This window comes from Rousettus aegyptiacus, unplaced genomic scaffold (assembly GCF_014176215.1).
Source record: "Rousettus aegyptiacus isolate mRouAeg1 unplaced genomic scaffold, mRouAeg1.p scaffold_m13_p_16, whole genome shotgun sequence".
NCBI classification, from domain to species: Eukaryota; Metazoa; Chordata; class Mammalia; order Chiroptera; family Pteropodidae; genus Rousettus; species Rousettus aegyptiacus.
This window is the reverse complement of record NW_023416291.1, coordinates 50,180,261-50,198,903: the sequence shown is the minus strand read 5'-3', so window position 1 is coordinate 50,198,903 and position 18,643 is coordinate 50,180,261.

The window sequence follows — 18,643 nt, the reverse complement described above, 5'->3', positions numbered from 1 at the left end:
GGCCACGAGCTTCTGGAATTCATTTTATGATGGAGACTTTAAAGCATCTAGCACAGTGCTTTATAGTCATAGCTTATTTGGGGAGGATGAGTTAAAATGCTGTAGATTTTAATAAACTTCTTAAAAAGTATTTGGAAAAGAACGTATTGGTTCTTTCATGCAGTTTAGAGCTACACTGCCTGGGTTCCAATCCTAGCTTTGTAAGTTATTTTCCCAGAGTAAATAGTCTGTAATTTTTTTTATTCTTAAAGATTAAACTGTTTGTATTCATGGAAAAGGGATTTTAAGAATAAGTGAATCAGCTCTTCATTTCTTTAATATATATGTTTATTTCATATTATAGTTAATTTTTTTTTACAACTGCATAAATAAGTGAAACAGTCTAGTTCAAAGGATTCTCCGCACCCCCCCCCCCCGCCCCCGGGGTTACACGAATAGGGTTAAAAAGTATAGTTTTTCACAATCTATGCTTATTTACTTAATTTGTATTTCTCTTTTGAGAATACCAATTTCACTTAATTTTTATTTCTTTTTCTCCTAATGAAGAAGGAAATGACTAAAGTTATGAGCATAATGATTAAAGTCAATCGTTGGTTAACATTTAGAAGCCTAAGTAAGTAAAATAGATAAAAGTCAGTAATGTAGATTTGATCTGTTTAGTGATTCTTCGAGATCACCCATTTTTAATTATACGTACAGTCTCGAATAAAGATGATTCACTCAACACTTAGCTCATATTTCTTGTTCTGGTTTAAGTCCCAAATGAGTTCACATGCCATATGAAATGTTTAGAAAGTGCTGTCTCAGAGAGTCTCACAGAGTCTCATTTGGAAGCATATTGCCTCATTATGGGATGATACCAGACAGTACAACCAATGGAGTGACTCTTGGTTTTGAACATAGCACATCCAGAAAGGTGTGATACATTTCTCTTTATCTTAAAGTACAATAGGGGTTGTAAGCATATGACGATAGTCTAAACTTTCTGTATGTTTATTATTTATTTTCTTATATTGATAGCTGTGAAAACACTGAGAACCCTAAAATACCGCTTCCACACGGGGGTTGCTCACCTTCCCATAGATGACCTGACTCTTTGAGTCAGATCTGCTTCTGCAATATGTTTGTGTGTACGGGCCTTAATGCACTCAGTATAATAAAACCCAAATAACTGGAGGATTTGAAATAGAGATGATAAATTTGATTTGTATTTAGTATGCTGAGAATAGTTGTGGTCCCATTGCTAGTTGAAAGGTACTCGAGACCAGTACTCAGTCTTTTTTGTTTTTTATATCCCAGAATAAAAAAGTAAGTTTTCCTGGCATCAGCCTTTATTTAATTTTATCTTGCTGTTGCACAACATATTGCTAAACTATTAATCTTTAAAAGTACGGGGACCATGTTTTATTTGTGGATGACTAGAAAAGTCCTAAAAGCTATATAAGGAAAAAGAAATGGCTTGACCGAGTTCCACTAATTCTTATAAAAAAGTATTCATCTCAGTTTGCAATATGAGCACCAGGTTTCAGGACATTACATTTTGAGTCGCTGATAAAGAAGTGCTCAAAAACCAGTGTTTTGAAGGGAAGCACAAAGACTTAAAACCATGGCACTGTGATGCATGACACCGTAATCAAGAAACAATTCTTGATACACATTTCCAGTGAGGTTTTTTCTATTATATGGTTCCCTTAGGAGGAGATGAAAGATGTTTCTCACCGAGAAAATGTCATGGCTAGTGAAGGAAATGTGTTTTACATGATTTGTAATTGCTAATTTGATTCAGGTGCCTGCCTGAGATGACTTTGTGAAATAAAACTAGTTTTCTATAACATATGATTCAAACACTATCAGATTGGCACACGGCTCTGAAGATTATGGTAGTTTGTAAGATAATGACCATTTTGTGAAAAATAAACTACTACAGTGATACATTCATGTTTGTTTTTATCTTGAAATTAAATAATGTGTCTAATTCTACAGAAATTTTCTTCATACAATTATGTGAGATCAAAAATGCTGATTTTCGTATGAATTATTTTATCAATTTCTTTTGTTCTAATTGGATATAATGATATTTCAACACCAGTTTTAAAAAATCCTGACCCTAGAGTCTATTATTTCCCTATATTTCTACACAATTAGCTGAAAATAATAGAGAAATAGGCCTAGTTTATTTTTGAGAGTGTAATCTCTGACTGTATTTACTATAAATTGAAATTTCTCTCCCACCAGAATTAACAGGAAGGTGACTTTGTCTTGCCTCCTCCTCTATTTTAATGCCTAGAAAAGATCTGTAACATTATATACATTTATAAACATACAGAGATTGAATAAATTAATCTCAATTTATCAAAATCAGCTATGTTGATGAAAATAATACATCTTACTAATTTTTTTTCTAGTAACCTTTTACTCAGCCATATTCCTCAAAGACTAGTTCATACAGTATTTCACATTCAGACAATGGAATTTCTCCTACTCTCTAAACTCTCTGGCAACACGTTTTTATCACATTTCACAGAGAAAATTAAAAACAAATTCCATTATCGTCCCTCTACCAAATGAATAAATTCTCTGCATCTTTCTATCCTTTTCTTTGGGTTTAAATAAAAAATGTGCCACCTCAGAAGTAGATAAGGGTAAAGGAGGTCAAATATATGGTGAAAAAGGAAATTTAACTTTGGGTGATAAACACACAATGCAACGTACATATGATGTGTCATTAAATTGTACACTTGAAAACTATATAATTTTTTCAACCAATGTCACCTCAATATATTTAATTAAAAAAAAATCATGCTATCTCTCTATGAAATACCAGTCCCTCTCTTCATCTTCTGAATTTTCTTACGAATTGACTTTGCAGGAACCTGAATTCTACTAGAAATCTTCTGCCTCGCCTCAATTTTATTAGGATTCTCAGTATCATTTAAAAAGTATGTCTTGGTAACTTTTGTAATAAAACAAAACAAAAGAAAATAAAACACTATTATAGGCAAATCTTTCTCTAGCCAATACTCTTTTTTTCTACATAATTCTTTAATCACAATTCAGATATTTAAAGACGGAAAGTCAAGTTTTTAAAAAAATTTATTTAGCTAGTTAAAACTACAACATGTAGAAAAGTGCAGAAAAGTGTAAGAAAATTTTACTGTTTTATACAAATACGATTTTATTTTCAATTGGCAGTAATGGTAATTACAAATACTTTTAATTTTTACTGTGTTCCAACACTGTACTAAGTTCTTCAAATGTGTTACACAACTTAACTCTGATGATAATCTTATAAGCCAGGTACCTCCATTTTATAGTTTTAAGCAGACTTAGGGATGTTAACTAGCTCACCTGAGATCCCAGATGGCAAATGGCAAAGCCAGCCTTTGAAACCCTATCGTCTGATAGCAGAGCTCAAAGTCTTCGATATTGTTCATTTCTCTTGCATGAGTGTGATATGAAAGGAACAATGACCAAAATCAGGGTACTCGTGACCAAAAGTCGAGTACTTATTACTATTAGATCACAAAATTATATTCCTTGCTCTAAAATATGTAAGTCGAATGAAGTTTAAAACTGTATATATGTTAAGAGAACTCAGTAGAGAAACTGGTATCAAATCTTATTTTGGCTCGTTGCATAATAATTATACCATATTCTAATATAACCATACAATCTAAGAAGTAATAACTAAATGGTACAAGAGGTGATAGACTTTCTAATCCCAGCTCATATTCCTATGTGATCATTAAAATGAAGAATATACTTACATAGAAAGTAACTCCAATATAAACGTATAAAATAGATATTGGTATGAACTATAGTTTTTACAGAGCATAGGATTTAGATTCTAATTTTGGATACTATTTACCTGGCTTATTAATTTCAGAACAGGGTCATTAATGATTTGAGAGTCCAGATTCCATTCACCACTGCACCAGACCAAAATGAAGTACAACTAACGTCAGCAGAAATGTCAAATATATTAATGTGGCTTTTTTAAACCTCTGCAGTTGCTGACCTAGTTTTAATTGATAGTCTATGATGCTAAGAAGACAGGATTTGTGGCCTGGATAGGAGAAACTATTCTCTTAAAAGCGGTGAAGACAGAATCACTTAAATCCAGTGTTCCATTTTTGACTTGCTATGTAAGATAATAAAAAAATATGAGTAAAGTGTAATGAAGAGCAATGCCACATCAACCTTGTACAGTGTCCAGCACAGCGACATCTAGTTAGCACATGCTCTTTTGGATGATTGCTTTTGTATAAAAAATATTTGTCCCAACTTTGTATGTGACTAGGACTTTCTTATCTAGAATCAGGAATCTGCCTAAAAATTACGTGTGTAGATGGACCTTTCTCTACCCTCCTGTCTAACACAGCCAAGTTTATTCTTGTTATTCTTTCAAATGGCATCATGTTGGCCACAAATTTTCATTTATTAGACAATTTTGGGGGAAATAAATGGAAAGGCTGGGAGGGGTCTAATAGATATCTTGAAGTGAATTATATAGAATGATAGTCTGTAAGTAACCATAGATCACTGGTCAGTTCTTGAGTCTCCCTCCCCTCCCCTCCCCTCCCCTCCCCTCCTTTCCCTTCCCTTCCCCTCCCTTCCCTTTTACTCTCTTTCCCTTCCTCTTCCTTTTTTTTTGCTGAGTGGACCCAATCTTAAGCAGTCTTCTTGGATCCTAGTGTGGGAATAAGGAAGATTTGTATGGATGCTTTGATCTTTCTGCAAAACTAGTACAGCATTTGTTCATTATTCTGTTTTTAGTAACATACAGTTTAGATCAGTGGTTGTTAACCTGACTTTAGAGAACCTGTGAACATCTCTAAACTTATTTGCAGACAGAATATTCTGAGAAATAAATGCATTAAGAGGAATTTCTGGATAAGGATGAATATTTTTATCAGATTCATAAGTGGCATCCATGATTCTCCAGAAAGTATTGAAATAATTACTCGAAATAATTCATTTTGAAAATGGGAAAAGAACACTTTTGCTTAATGAATTTAAAAGCTTACATTTTTTTAAAGAGTCTTCATTCATAAAGTCAAGGAATCATGGATCTAGAATAGATATCAAGAAAACTGCAATCAGATATTCCCAAAAATAAATAATAATTTTTCTTCAAGTATTGGAAATTAAATCTAAGCATCATTCTTTATAAAATAATTCAGTAATGCTTATAGTCTCAGAACTTTACTTTCCATTAACTAGCATACAGAATTTTTTACATACCATGAAAAAGTTTCCTCTCACATTATCTGTGGTAAAATATTGCTTAATCTGCTAACAAACATCTATTGTCTGCAGAAAGTAAATTTATGTATTTTACCACTCTTCATAACAGTTTTTTCATACCTTTAATTATCTATCTTGCCCTCCTTTGTCATTTTTTAAAGTGGAAGATACTCTAATGGATCCATTTATAGAAACATATTTTCTATACTTTCACTAGCAACTTTAAAAAGGATTAAATTTGTTCATTATTTAGCAAATAACTTTAAATAATAAATTTAATAATTATTGAAAATGTTTATTTGACTAATGTGAATTTCATGTCATATAATACATTTGCATTTTATATTTTAACACTAAAATTATTAAGAAGCATCTCATGGTATTTTTACCTGAACTGATCTCATTTTTACCTTTTCCTCTGACAGGATCCATTTTGTCTAATGCTTTATACATCTCTATTTAGCCAACAATGGCCATTTGCCCCCTTTCTATATATAGTTCAACTCAGTTTTGCCTTCTAGCTATCCTGGATACCTTATATCCCAAAGCTGCTTCTTTTGCTGGTTGCAATACATCTAAATTTTATCAAAATCAAATTACTCAAACTTTATTTCTTTAATCATTGTTAATCTAAACACTCAGTATTCTATCAAATTTTGACCATGTGTTTGTGGCATATTTCATCACGTTGATTATATTTACTAGTTAAACACAATCAAATTTAAATTATCAGACAACGTAGGTGGAGCGTTATTTGGACATATTGAGTTTAAAAGTGCATAGAGTCTAAGATCTAGATCTTATGTTAATAATCTGCATTTAATTTTAAAAGGCAAAGAATACACTACTACATTTCTTATCAAACAGGACTGAACATTTGGCAAGTGATGGTTTTAATATACAATACACTTCTACTGAAAATAAATTGAATATTATTAACAGGTTGTTTAAACAAAATTTTCTCATAGTCAGTCTCACATATATAAACATAACTGTAGAATCTATATTTCATTTTAGCGCACATAGAATAATTGATTTTCAGAATTCCTTCTCCCCTGATTTTTTCCTTTTATAGTCCAACCACAGAGTTACAAGTACTGAAAATAGCCAGTGCATCGTTCAAGTGGACTTTTCATTAAAATGCATAACTTACTTTGAAAGGATTGATTATAATGGTCATTACAAACTTGGCTAAGAACATGTGCTGATGAGGATGACTGTAACTAGCGAAGTCACCAAATTAATAGCTTTACAAGAGGATTATAATGAGCAGTATTAATGTGCAGGGATTTTATTAATTTATAAGAGACTTTTTTTTGTATTTGATAATATTAATGCAATGACAAAATGCTATAAATATTTCTTATTTAGTTTAAAATGAAAAGTAAAAAGATGTGTGTAAACAGAAAAAAAAAGAGGCTCATCAAATGGAATCACTATTAAAAGAAAACAAAAGTAGTCATGAGAGCCATAAAATTTCCTTTTACATAAAGTTGGTTTTCCATTATCACTAGCTTCACTGATCACTATACAGGTGAGGTTATTGCTTTTTCAGTTTTATTAATAAACCTATTAGTACATAAATAGCCTTGTGGCCTTTGCTAAACAAATGGAAAATGAAATAGTTTCATTATCCGCAGGGTTTCATGCACTCCTGGTTATAGAACTACCCCTGAAGGAATGGCTCTGTTTACAAGAAAATGTTTATCTTGAAGACTTCAAATTAGATTCTATTGTTTGTATTCTGTAGATTTTTTAAACCAGGAATAGAATATCATTTGAAGCCCTGTTCCGTTTTATTAAAAAAAAAATCTTTTGAAAATATTAGAGGCAATTCCAAAACAGGATAAAGCATGAGTCCTGTCAAATTGCAAAACTTCAGGAAAAAGAAATATGAGAACAGGCATATTGGTTTCAAAGAGGCTTATTTTATTACACCGCAGTGGTATTTCAGGAGCTGGGTGTTTTAATTTTCAAATGGCTTTCAGAGTAAGAACATAAGAAAGCACCAGCGACGTGCTGGGCCTAAAAACGTGCCGGCAAGTGGAAGATAAATAACACACATCCCGTTCATTCACCGATCCACACTCGGATAGGACGAACTCCGCTCCCGCCAAGAAGGTATTCGTCACCTGTCCCAAAGACCCGGAGTTTCTTAAACTTCACATATAAAAAATGATTCCTTATTTGCCACAGATTGGTTCACTGCATTGATCGTGGCTGTGGCAAATTGCTTTGGTCGCAACACTGCTTAGAAAGATACCGACGATAATTTTAAAAGCAATTCGTACGTGCCTGCTTTGTGCCCCATAATTGCATTATTATAGCGGGCTGGAGTTAATAGAATATCCATTTAGCTTGCTGAATTCCAGAGCACTGAAGGAAGCAGGCAACTAAATAAAGCAAGGAAGTCAAAAAAGCAGGGGTTTCAAGAACTGGCTTGAGAGCCAATCTGCCATTTATAGGAAGCTATAGACTATTATAGACTATTGGATGGATAATAAAGTATGATGAAATAAAGCAAGGGAAGTATTGTAATTAAGCAGGTCTAAATGTCATGCTTTGGTATAGATAGTTTGAAATGGTTAGAGGGAAACCACTCTTGTGGATTCTTAGAAAGCAGTGGACAAACTTCATCTCTTTAACTCCAGTGGTGGGTCCAGTGCTTGATGGATAAAGTACACTAAAATTTTCTTGACCTAATGAATTAATTTATTAATAACAATGAATAAAACCCAGTATTAAAAAATTTCTATTACAATGCAGTTTATTTCAAACATATTTATTGAGGAATCTGTATATTTAGAGTACTTTATTTCTCTTTAGAGGTGATTGGAAACCAATAAAAGGCCTGTACAGTTAAGATTATTGAATCCTAATTGAAAAGCTAAAATCTGAATTACTTAAATCGTAAGTTACTTAGGATCTTATGTGATACGTAATTTGGAAATAAAAAGATTCAGAGTAAAGAGTAACATGCCAAACATATTTAAGGTTCCTATTAGCATCAGAATTCACATAAATTATAATTTTTTCTATGAAATCTCTACAAAGCTGTAGGGAGATGTCAAAGTTTTTCCTTCGAAAAACTTAGGTGATATGCTTCCCATGGTAGAGGACCAAATTCTTAAGAAGTAGTCCAAGAACATTCATTAGCATTTTATTACAGTTAATAAAAATTGAGATCCTAAAGATGAGCGTACATGCCCATGAAATTTCATAAACATTTAGAATAATTGCTTTTCAAAGGGCACACAGCTATGAAAGACATGACTTTGATCAAAGGTAAATTCGAATATATTCAGTTTCTGGCATATAGGGTGTTTTGATTTTTAAGTCTATTAGTATAAATTTTCACAAAAAAATCCTAACTGGGTAGCTTCCTGGTTGCCTTTCTGGGTTCTAGCACCTGCTTAGAGATACTATTGGGTTTTCTTTTTGTTTTATGTCCACATTTGATCAAGAAGAAGGCTGAGTGAGGGCTGTGTTTTGTGATACTCATGCCCATGTAATAACTATATGGTTTGTTACATGTGAAGAAAAAAATATTCTTTTTTTTATTTCTAAATGTGAAGTTTCTGTATTAAACATCAATGTTTTTTCTTTAATTCTATTTAAAAAATGTTTTTATATCCATTTCTCAATTTTTCTACTTCCCCGAAAGGTGCTACCTCCTGAATTTAGGAAGGACATGATTCACTGAAATGGTAATTTAGCAAATGTTCAGCGATTCTCTTTACTTTTCAATACTCCTTTTAGGATGCCCGTAAGAGATTCGATATCTCATTTTCTAGTACCAAGGGACAGCAGGTAATTTATGCATAATAACTATCTGTTACATTTCCCTAACATTAACTTTGCTTGTAAATAATAATTGTGTTTCAGATGTGGGAATGTTTACCAGGAGATTAACAATTTGTAAAAGCTCTGACATGGCTGATGTAAAATAATATAATTCAATTTGAGAAGCCATAATTTCGGGTGATACAGTTTACACTGCTCCTCTTAGTCAAGGTAGGATAAAGCACACTTCCCGTCAGAGATGATTGGATAATGTGATACATTACCTGATTACAAAATGATTCTAGGAAAACAACCCATTTCTCTATATTAATCTGACTTTTTTAGTGTCTTCTCTCTCTCTGCATTCAGATGAGGTGCTCTGCACCAACCTAATTCTTTTTTATGTGCATTGGCTGTTTTTTCTTTTTTCAAAGCACAGTTTTCTCTAAACTGCTTTAATAATGATAGTTTTGCAAAGTTCTCAATAGCTTTTCAAATGGCTTGAATTTTTAATTTGGTTTGTTTTCCTTTATGACAATATATGTGAGTAGTAACAAGACCGAAAAACACGTAACTTGGTGAGTTTCAAGAATATGTAACAATATTTTAACTGGCCAGTATCACTTTGAATTTATGTTACCTTTCATTACGTAGTTTCCATATATTTTGTTATTTTATGATTATTAAATTTTTTAGAAAAGGAAATTAAGCATGCAGATAAATATAGAGAATTCAGTTTTACATAGCAGATGAATAAATTACAACTGTTAGACAGATGTCTTTTCTAAGATTTTTAAACATTTAATTAAGAAAGGTAGAAATCATTTGTCTACCGATGAATACGAGAACTTTCACATCTTGTGCTAAAAATACTCCCAGTTTCTAAGGAAACACATTACGTTTTACAAGATATGATTGTCCTTTTATCCATTATAAAAATGGAAGTTACTCAACTCTTTTCTCAGAGTCACTCAGTACACTAATATATTCTTTCCAGTAGAATGGCAAATAAGGACTGTGGTGTGCTTTCCTTATTGATTTGTTATTGTTGTTGGAATATTTTTACTCATGTTCTTAGTTTGTTTCAAGATTCTTTTCCGGTAATACAAGAGATAATCCACACAAGATTTACTCAGACCGTACAACACAGACTTTCTTTCTCAGAGTAAACTTTAACGGCCATATTGTTTAACTGTCTTATTCATGTGGAAACTGAGGCCCCAAAAGATTGAGGGGCTTTTCCTGAATCGAAGGGGAAATTAATGGCAGAATTGTAAATGTAAAGGTTACTCTTCATGCTGCCTTTCTGGATTATACATGAGCTCTTTCTTTTTATTCCACAATTTAATTAAACCTGGACCACTTTCATCACACCACAAAAAAAGCTGTTTTTGTTTTTTCAAAGTTAACAGTGGTATAGACTTTGTGTATTAGTTGCATGTCATTTGACTGCCAAACTTTCTTCTCTTTGTTTCTTATACATGGACATTTAGTTTTCGAGCTTGATTTTCTATCTGTTGTTATATTTTTAAAGTTCCGTTTCTTACAGTGAATATTTTTTGAACATTCTTCGGTATTATCGACCTTAGTCTTTGGCTTGATTTTTGTCTATTCAACTTCTGTTCAATTGCCTTTATGCATGGACCAAGATAATTTTTTTTAACCATTCTACTGATACATGATTGATATACAAAAGACCGCACATATTTAATGTATATAATTTGATGAGCTCGGAGATAAGTATACACCTGTAAAACATCACTACAAGCAATGCCATAAATACATCCATTACCTCCAAAATTTTTATTTTGCCTTCTTTCTTTTTTTTGTGTGGAATAAGAACATTTAACATAAGGTATAACTTCTTAGCAAATGTTTACGTGTACAACACATCGTTAACCACAAGCGCTAAGGTGGATTTATTCATCTTGTATCACTGAAAATTTGTGCCCTTTATCCAACACCTCCCCCACTTCCCTCTCCTCCAAGGTCTCTGGTACCCACCATTCTACCCTCCGGTTCTGTGGGTTTGACTATTTTATATTCCTCATGTATATAGACCATGTAGCGTTTGTTCTTCTATATCTGGCTTATTTCACTCAGCATTTGTCTTCCATGTTCTTCCATGGTGTTACAAATGGCAGAATTTCCTTCTTTTTTGAGGTTGAATAATATCTTGTTCCATGTAAATACCATATTTTCTTTATTCATTCATTTATCGGCGGACATTTAAGTTGCTTCCATGCCTTGGCTATTGTTAATAATACAGAAGCGAATATGGGAGCGTAGATACCTTTTCAAAGTTCCGATTTTGATATTTTTGGATATATACCCAGAAGGGGAATTGCTGGATCACATGGATGTTCGATTTTTAATTTTTGAATTTTGGGAAAGACAGTTTCACGTGCACGGCCTTTCTACCCCCAGCTAGGCCACGTAAGCATTAGATGTGGGCCTTGAACACTTCCGAAGCGGGAGATGAAGAGCCCACACAGCCTCTGTCAGGCTTCTCATGTGTGGGAACCCGTTCCTGTTCAGGCACAGTATCTCTTTTGTTCATTTTAAGCATGTGCATCCATGGCCCGTAGGCACACCCCGAGCTTTCAGAGTTTCAGGTTTCACGGGGGAGGAGGCCGAGAGAGCTTCTTCTACAGCCTGTAGGACGGTCGTCATCCATTATTTGCAAAGAACCCGGGAGTCATAAGGGGTCAAGGGACACTGTTAGAGCTGACCTTGCTCTGTCTCTTCTATGTGAGTAAAAGTTGTTCCATCTGAGGCCTGACTGTGTCGTATTTTTGTTGGTGACGCGGATATCCAGATGCAGTGGGCAGGAAGGGTCGGATGTCTACTCCCAGTCGTTGGAAGAGTGATGATCTTTGCTGTCCTCCACATAGTCGAGGCTCTCCCTTAGCGTTGGTAGCAAGTTCGTGGTGTTCTGCTGGACACGGAAGAACCGCCATCCTGTTTCCCACAGTGGTGGTGCCAATATGCGTTCCAGCCAACGAACGGGGTACGAGGGTCTTCTTTTTTCCCACATCGTTGTCAACAGTTGTTATCTTTTGTGGTTTTGATAATAGCTATTCTTAATACGTGTCAGGCGATATATCGGTGTGGTTTTACTTGCATTTTCCTGATGACTGGTGATGTTGAGCATCTTTGACTATACCCGTTAACTGTGTGTCTTCTTTGGAGAAATGTCTGTTTAGACCCTTAGTCCATTTTTTAATCAGGTTATTTGTTTTTTAGCTTTTCTTTCTTTTTTTTTTTTTTTTGCTATTGAGTTATATGAATGTCTTATATATATTGGATATTAAGCATATCACATATTTGCGAATATTTCCTCTCGCACAGCAGACGCTTTTCACTGTGCTGATGGTTACTTTCGCTGTGCAGAAGCTTTTCAGTCTGATGGGTGAAAAATGATATAAATGGAGCCACTTTCGGTGGAGTTGGAGCTGCCATCTCAGAGGAGCTGCCCAGCATGTCTCACTCCTCAAACCTCTGGAAAGTTTAAGCTGGGCAGAATAAGCTTCGAACGAGGCCTAGTGCAGCACTGGATTTTAAGCAACTGTTTGTAAAGATAACAAGAGCGTGGACTGCTTTACGACGACTAGACTGAAAATTAAAGACCTTCTTTAGAATTAGGGTCACCGCGTTAGCCTTTCTGCACCTATAGACATTCCTCCCTTAGTCTGTTGAGGCTCCGAGAGATTGCTCTCTTTTATCCATGTGATTGCTCCTCTCTGCTTTCTCTTAAACATTTCTTGCCTTCGCCTCCTAATGGGAACACTATGGGGGTGTTTCCTGTATCAGTGCTTCCCGTATGGCTATTTTTTGGAGATCTGACAGAAATTATTTCTTCTCACCGCGGCCTTTTATTTTTAGGTTAACAGATGCGATCCCATATGTCTATTTGGCTTTGGTGACCTGTGGTTTTGATGTCGTATCTAAGAAATCATTGTCAAGGCTACTGTCAAGAAGCTTTTTCTATATATTTTCTTCTACGAGTTTAACAGCTCGAGGTGTTATATTTAACTGTATAACCTATTTTGAGTGGAATCTTGTTTCTAGTGTAAGATAAGCATACGATTTTATTCTTTTGTATGTGAATATCAAGTTTTCCTAATACCATTTATTGGAGAGACAAAAATGCCTTAGAAGTTTACATAAACTGATTATAGACATATAGCTTTGTGTGTGTGTGTGTGTGTGTGTGTGTGTGTATGTGCACACACCTGTGTTTTGTGGAATGACACAATTATGCACATAGACATATCAAGGATCACATCCGGTATCCCCCTCGTACCCATAATGCCCTTTCTCTTCTCTTAGAGTAGTCTAGTTTAATGACATTTGGGGTCTCCCTGATGTGAATGGATTCATTACTATGACAGCTTTTTTCTTCCGCGACATTCCCAGTATAGAAGATGTGTATCTTGTAATCAATGGGAATCTGCTATTTTCACAGAATATTCCGGAAGACTACTTGGGTAACCATGATTCTTAAATTTTATCTGGCTGCTGGTATAATAGCTGTGTTGATAGATACTAAAAAGGAAGAAAAAAGTGAGATCTATAATTCCAATATGAGTGGTTGCTAAAGAAATACTTCTAGGTCTTGATTAAAATATTCCTCTAATCTGTGGGCCAAAAATGTCTTAAGTCATGACAGATAGTGTCACAAGTCATGATTAGGTGAGTAACATGGAGTGCCTTAAGAAGTCTCCTTAAAATTGGAATATAAACTAATGATTATATTTGAAAGTCTGATGATTAGGATAGCTTATGTATATGACAGAGTTCACTGACACATAATATGAGTAATTAGAGATTTGTGGGTGATTGAAAAGAAGAAAATAAGGCTATAATTTTCTAGTGAACATCTGTTACTACATAGATTCTGATAGAACAATGGGCCGTTCATAATTTAGTGTCTATATATGTTCAGAGAGTCTTATATAGGCTGAAAGAATAAAACATCTTGGTTATCAGGTCTGCTGACAAGGAGAGATAATCTAGTGTTAGACTCTCTACATTCTGTTCGGAAAAAAATCCCTACTATTAATTAACTCACATAAATAAATTAGTTCAATGTAAGCATTCTCAAAAATTGCCTGGTACACAGTTAATGTTGTGCAAGTATTTCTTCTTATGATCAACTGGATATTCTAGCAAAATAAGGACTGAATAGAGCAGATACATATAAATGGAGAGTCCTACTATCCCAAAGAATGACAGTGTTTGTTACTCCAAAGGACAGTGTGTCAGTACATATATATATATATATATATATATATATATATATATATATATATATGTTTTGAAAGAAGAGGAAAGACTCAAATCAGATAATGACCAACTCAAGGAATATCATGAAAGCAAGGAACTCTGCTTCTGTCTCCTCCATGGCGTCGTTACTCTTCATGTGCTAAATTTTCAGCATTTATTTTCAAACCTGCTGGTCATTTCTGGAACTAGCTCTGAGATTTAGCAAAGGTAGATTTGCACTTGAATACTTCCCAATAAAATATAAAAAGGTAATTAAAGTTTACAAAGAAAGTAGTGGTGAAAACCTACAGTTATATGACCATCTATTTCTTACATATATTCTTGTTTTAAAAAATTTACAGAATTGGGTTTATACATTAAAGCAATTATTTTCCTTTCCATGATATATTTTTTTTTCTACATTTATGAGTTCAAAAGACTGAGAATACAAAGCACAATCTGGAGAAAAGGGCAAAGGACACGTTGTGCAAAAAACTGGGTGAACTGTAAACTATTGTCATTTCCAAGTTTCAAGGAACCATCCCAGCAAGAAGTTAGGGTCAACCCTAGGTGCCCTTTTAATGACATTGTATTCTGAATCGTAGGAGCATGTCACTATATCAATAAACTCTCCCCCATCCGGTCATTTTATTTCATGTCCCAGTACTGGATTTTGACACCCTTAAGGTCAACTCCCAGATATTTCTGCTGGTTTATATTGTCCAGGACCTGCAGTTATTTTGGTAAATAACATATAGCCTTCTGCAACAGGGATTGTATTTCCCCGTATGCTCCGTGATGAATCTTGACCCTAGTTACTGGTTGAAAGGAAATCAAAACAGGCAAGGACAGATTGTGGGGATGTTAAGTGTCATCATATGAGGCATCCGCCTCAGGTGAAGACTGCATGTCCTCCAGTTTATGAAAGTCTTCTCTCTTCTATTCGAAGCTCTTCTGGACCAGAGAATTTAGGGATTCCTTTTTAAGTCTCATTTTTCTCTTTCATCTCTATGTGGGACTTAACATTAGCATGAAAGGCCTACCAGTCTTTGCATTCATTCTCCCACATAACTGTGTTATACTTCAGAACGAGTTCTGGGGCTGAATTCTGCGCAGGAAATAATGTCATTATATGCTGCTCTGCAGGACACCTTGCTTTCATGATATTCCTTGAGTTGGTCATTATCTGATTTGAGTCTTTCCTCTTCTTTCAAAACAGTTAAGCCATCACTACAATTTTTATTTTCATAATTATCTTTTGCCCTTGTACCTTTCAGGTGCTAGTGGTCCTTCTCAAGCCAGTGCTTCCCATGTCCCCTGCATCTTATCTCATTTACTAAGGATGAGAATTACTAAGAACGAGAAATGTCAGAAGCCGTATAATGATATATGCTATCGTCATCCGCTTATCATCAGCAATGGGATTGTTGTTGCCTTTTGACTAGTGGCCGATAGAACTCCAGAATCCCATTTGGAGTGTCTGCTTTCTAGGATTACTTCTAAATTTTTATAAAATTCAGTCCCTCCAAAGCACGCCCTCCAAGAAGGCCATACGCACAGGAAGCTTATTTGAGAGGTGATGCCTCGAAGCACAAAGGAAGGCTCTAGGAGAGATTGGGGAGTGGGTAAGACCAACAGAGGATGTGCAGAAGAGTGAGTTACACTCCTGGACTCCTGGCTGCCCTACCAGGACTCTCTGAGCGATGCGCTTGGGGGGCCTTGGCGTGTATTCACCTTTTCTCATCTCTTCTAGGGTTGGTTGAGGGTTTCTTCGTAAAGTCACACGATTCAGGGTAATGCATAAGATGACCAAGGAAACGCCTACTGTGTGGGAGCAAGGTGCCAGCATGAGAATAAGACTTGCACTGAGGATGCAAAGCTGTAAACACGCAGGAAACTGTGTACATAGCAGGATGTCAACTCAAAAAAAAAGGCTGAAAGCACTTTCTACAGTTATTTCTATAATTATCAACTTATGGTCAATCACATTTCTTTATACCTCCCACACACTTCCATCCTCAGCACAGTTATAATTTTACCTGCAATTATGTGAGTATGCATCTTTAAAAAGGAACAGTTGTTTAAAAATATAATCATGACCATATCAGTACACCTTAAAGAGGAGCAATAATACTTTAAATTTGCTAAGCATCAAATTCGAAGTCAGGTTTTAACTTACATTTATTTGAAATAATTGTTTCACGTGTACTTAATGCACCCCATCTAGACACAGGTATCCTTGTTTTATTAGCTTTAAATTTCAGGAATTATAGTAAAATTATAATTTAATTGTCCTATTCTCATTTGGACATAATCCACCTAGGCTTTTACTGCCCCTCATTTCATTGACGCAATTTAAACTCAATGTTCTTAATTTTCTATTTATCAATAGTATTTAAAGCAGCCGATAACTTCCCATATATTGAGAAACTGTTTATTAAGAAGCATATTTAGAGGCCTCATTTTCTCCCTGTTTTACTCTACTACCACTGTTCATTCTACATTTTTCCTCATTTCTTGAATTTTTTTCACAATTCCTTAATCTCTAATGTTGAAAAGTGCAAAACTCAGCCATTGATTTGTTCCGTGTGCGTGCGTGTGTGTGTTAATTCTCTTTGGTAATGTCATTCAGTTTCATGACCTATATACCTTTTACTAATTGCTGCCAAATCTGTTTTGGTAGCTTGGACCACAGCCCTAATCTGCAGGTTTGTGACTTCAACTTCCTATTTTGATATCTCCACTTACGTGTCTAATACACAGCTCAGACGTGACGTGCACAAAAGCAGCCTCCGATTTCTGAGCTACTACCCACATTCCTTCTCATCACAATAAGTTTAACACCATTCTTCAAGGTGCCAAGGTTGAAATCCTTTGAGTCACACTTGACTCTTCTCTATTTTTTTATTAAAGATATTGAAATACAACTCACTTATTTTAGAATTCATCCACTTTTAAAGTGCATAAGTCAAAGATTTTTTTAGTATATTCACAGGTATTTGCAACCACCACACAGCCAGTTTTAGAACATTTTCATCACCTCACAGGAAAACACTTCAATTTTCACCTTCTTCCTCCCCAGCCTTCCAGACCTAAGCAACTACTAATCTACTTGCTTTCTCTATATAGTTGCCTATTCTGGCCAATTAATTTTCAAAGATATCTTTTTATCTGGTTGAGCAAGTTCCCTTTCGGTCTTAGTTTGTTGATTGTTTTTAGTCATTAGAATGTTAAACGTTGTCAAATGCTATTTTTGTATCTAATGAGTTGATCACATGGTTTTTGTTTTCCATTCTTTCATATGTTATATTAAATTAAATGCTATTTGAATGTTCTACCAATCTTGCATTCCTGGGATAGTTGCTACTTGGTCATTATTTTTATTATTGCTGCTTTTGCATTTATTGGGGATTTTTTTTTGTGTGTGTGTATGTGTGTGTGTGTCTGTAGCCAGAGGCAATTTTGGTCTATAGTTTTCTTGTGATGTCTTTGTCTGGTTTGATTTAAGGGTAATAATGGCTAATACAATGAGTTGGACTAATTTCTTTGTCTTAAAATGAAAATAAATTGCATATAATATTGCTTTAGTTGACTCAAAAAACAAAGTAATGTAAGTCTATACTGCCAATCTGAAACTCTTGTTTTTATCTGCCTAACAAACTGTCTATTATCAAAAGATGGAGCCTCAGTTTGAGCAATATCCATATTATTCTCAAACACAACTTTTTCTATAGGTGAAATTATATGTCTGAGCTTGTGTCTTTTTTCATATCCTTTTGCTAACACAAATAGAAGGAAGGATCAAGTATAGTTTTATTTCCAGGAGTCATTTATTTAAAAGCCAGATTCCATTTCTCTCTCATAATAGAGACCTATAACAGAATGATGGAATTCTAGCCATAAGGTGGTAGAGAAAAAAAATCTGCACATTAAATAAAAGATACCAGAACTTTTTCCCTCTGACTTCATGACTTTATTGTTGGTTGGGGGAAAATAAAAACAACTTTAAGTTGGGTAATTTTTGTGTCCCAAGAAGTAGACATTCATAGTTGCCAAAGTTCCTATTTCTTTTCTGTCAGACAAAATGTTTAACTCTGATGTCAGATGTTTCTGGGAAATAGAAATATTTCTTTCATAAATACATGACCAATATCATTTTCTCTTTCCTCTAACGTAGCATTCTAAAAATATTTATCTCTAGGGGTTGAGAATAACAGATTTAGCATTTTTAAACTTTGTTTTTTATGCAGACCATGCTCTTGCTAAGTCAACTGTGTTGGTGGAAGCGGTTTCTTATTTAAGCTTTTCTCGTATAGAATTTCACCATGACACAGTATGTGAGCAA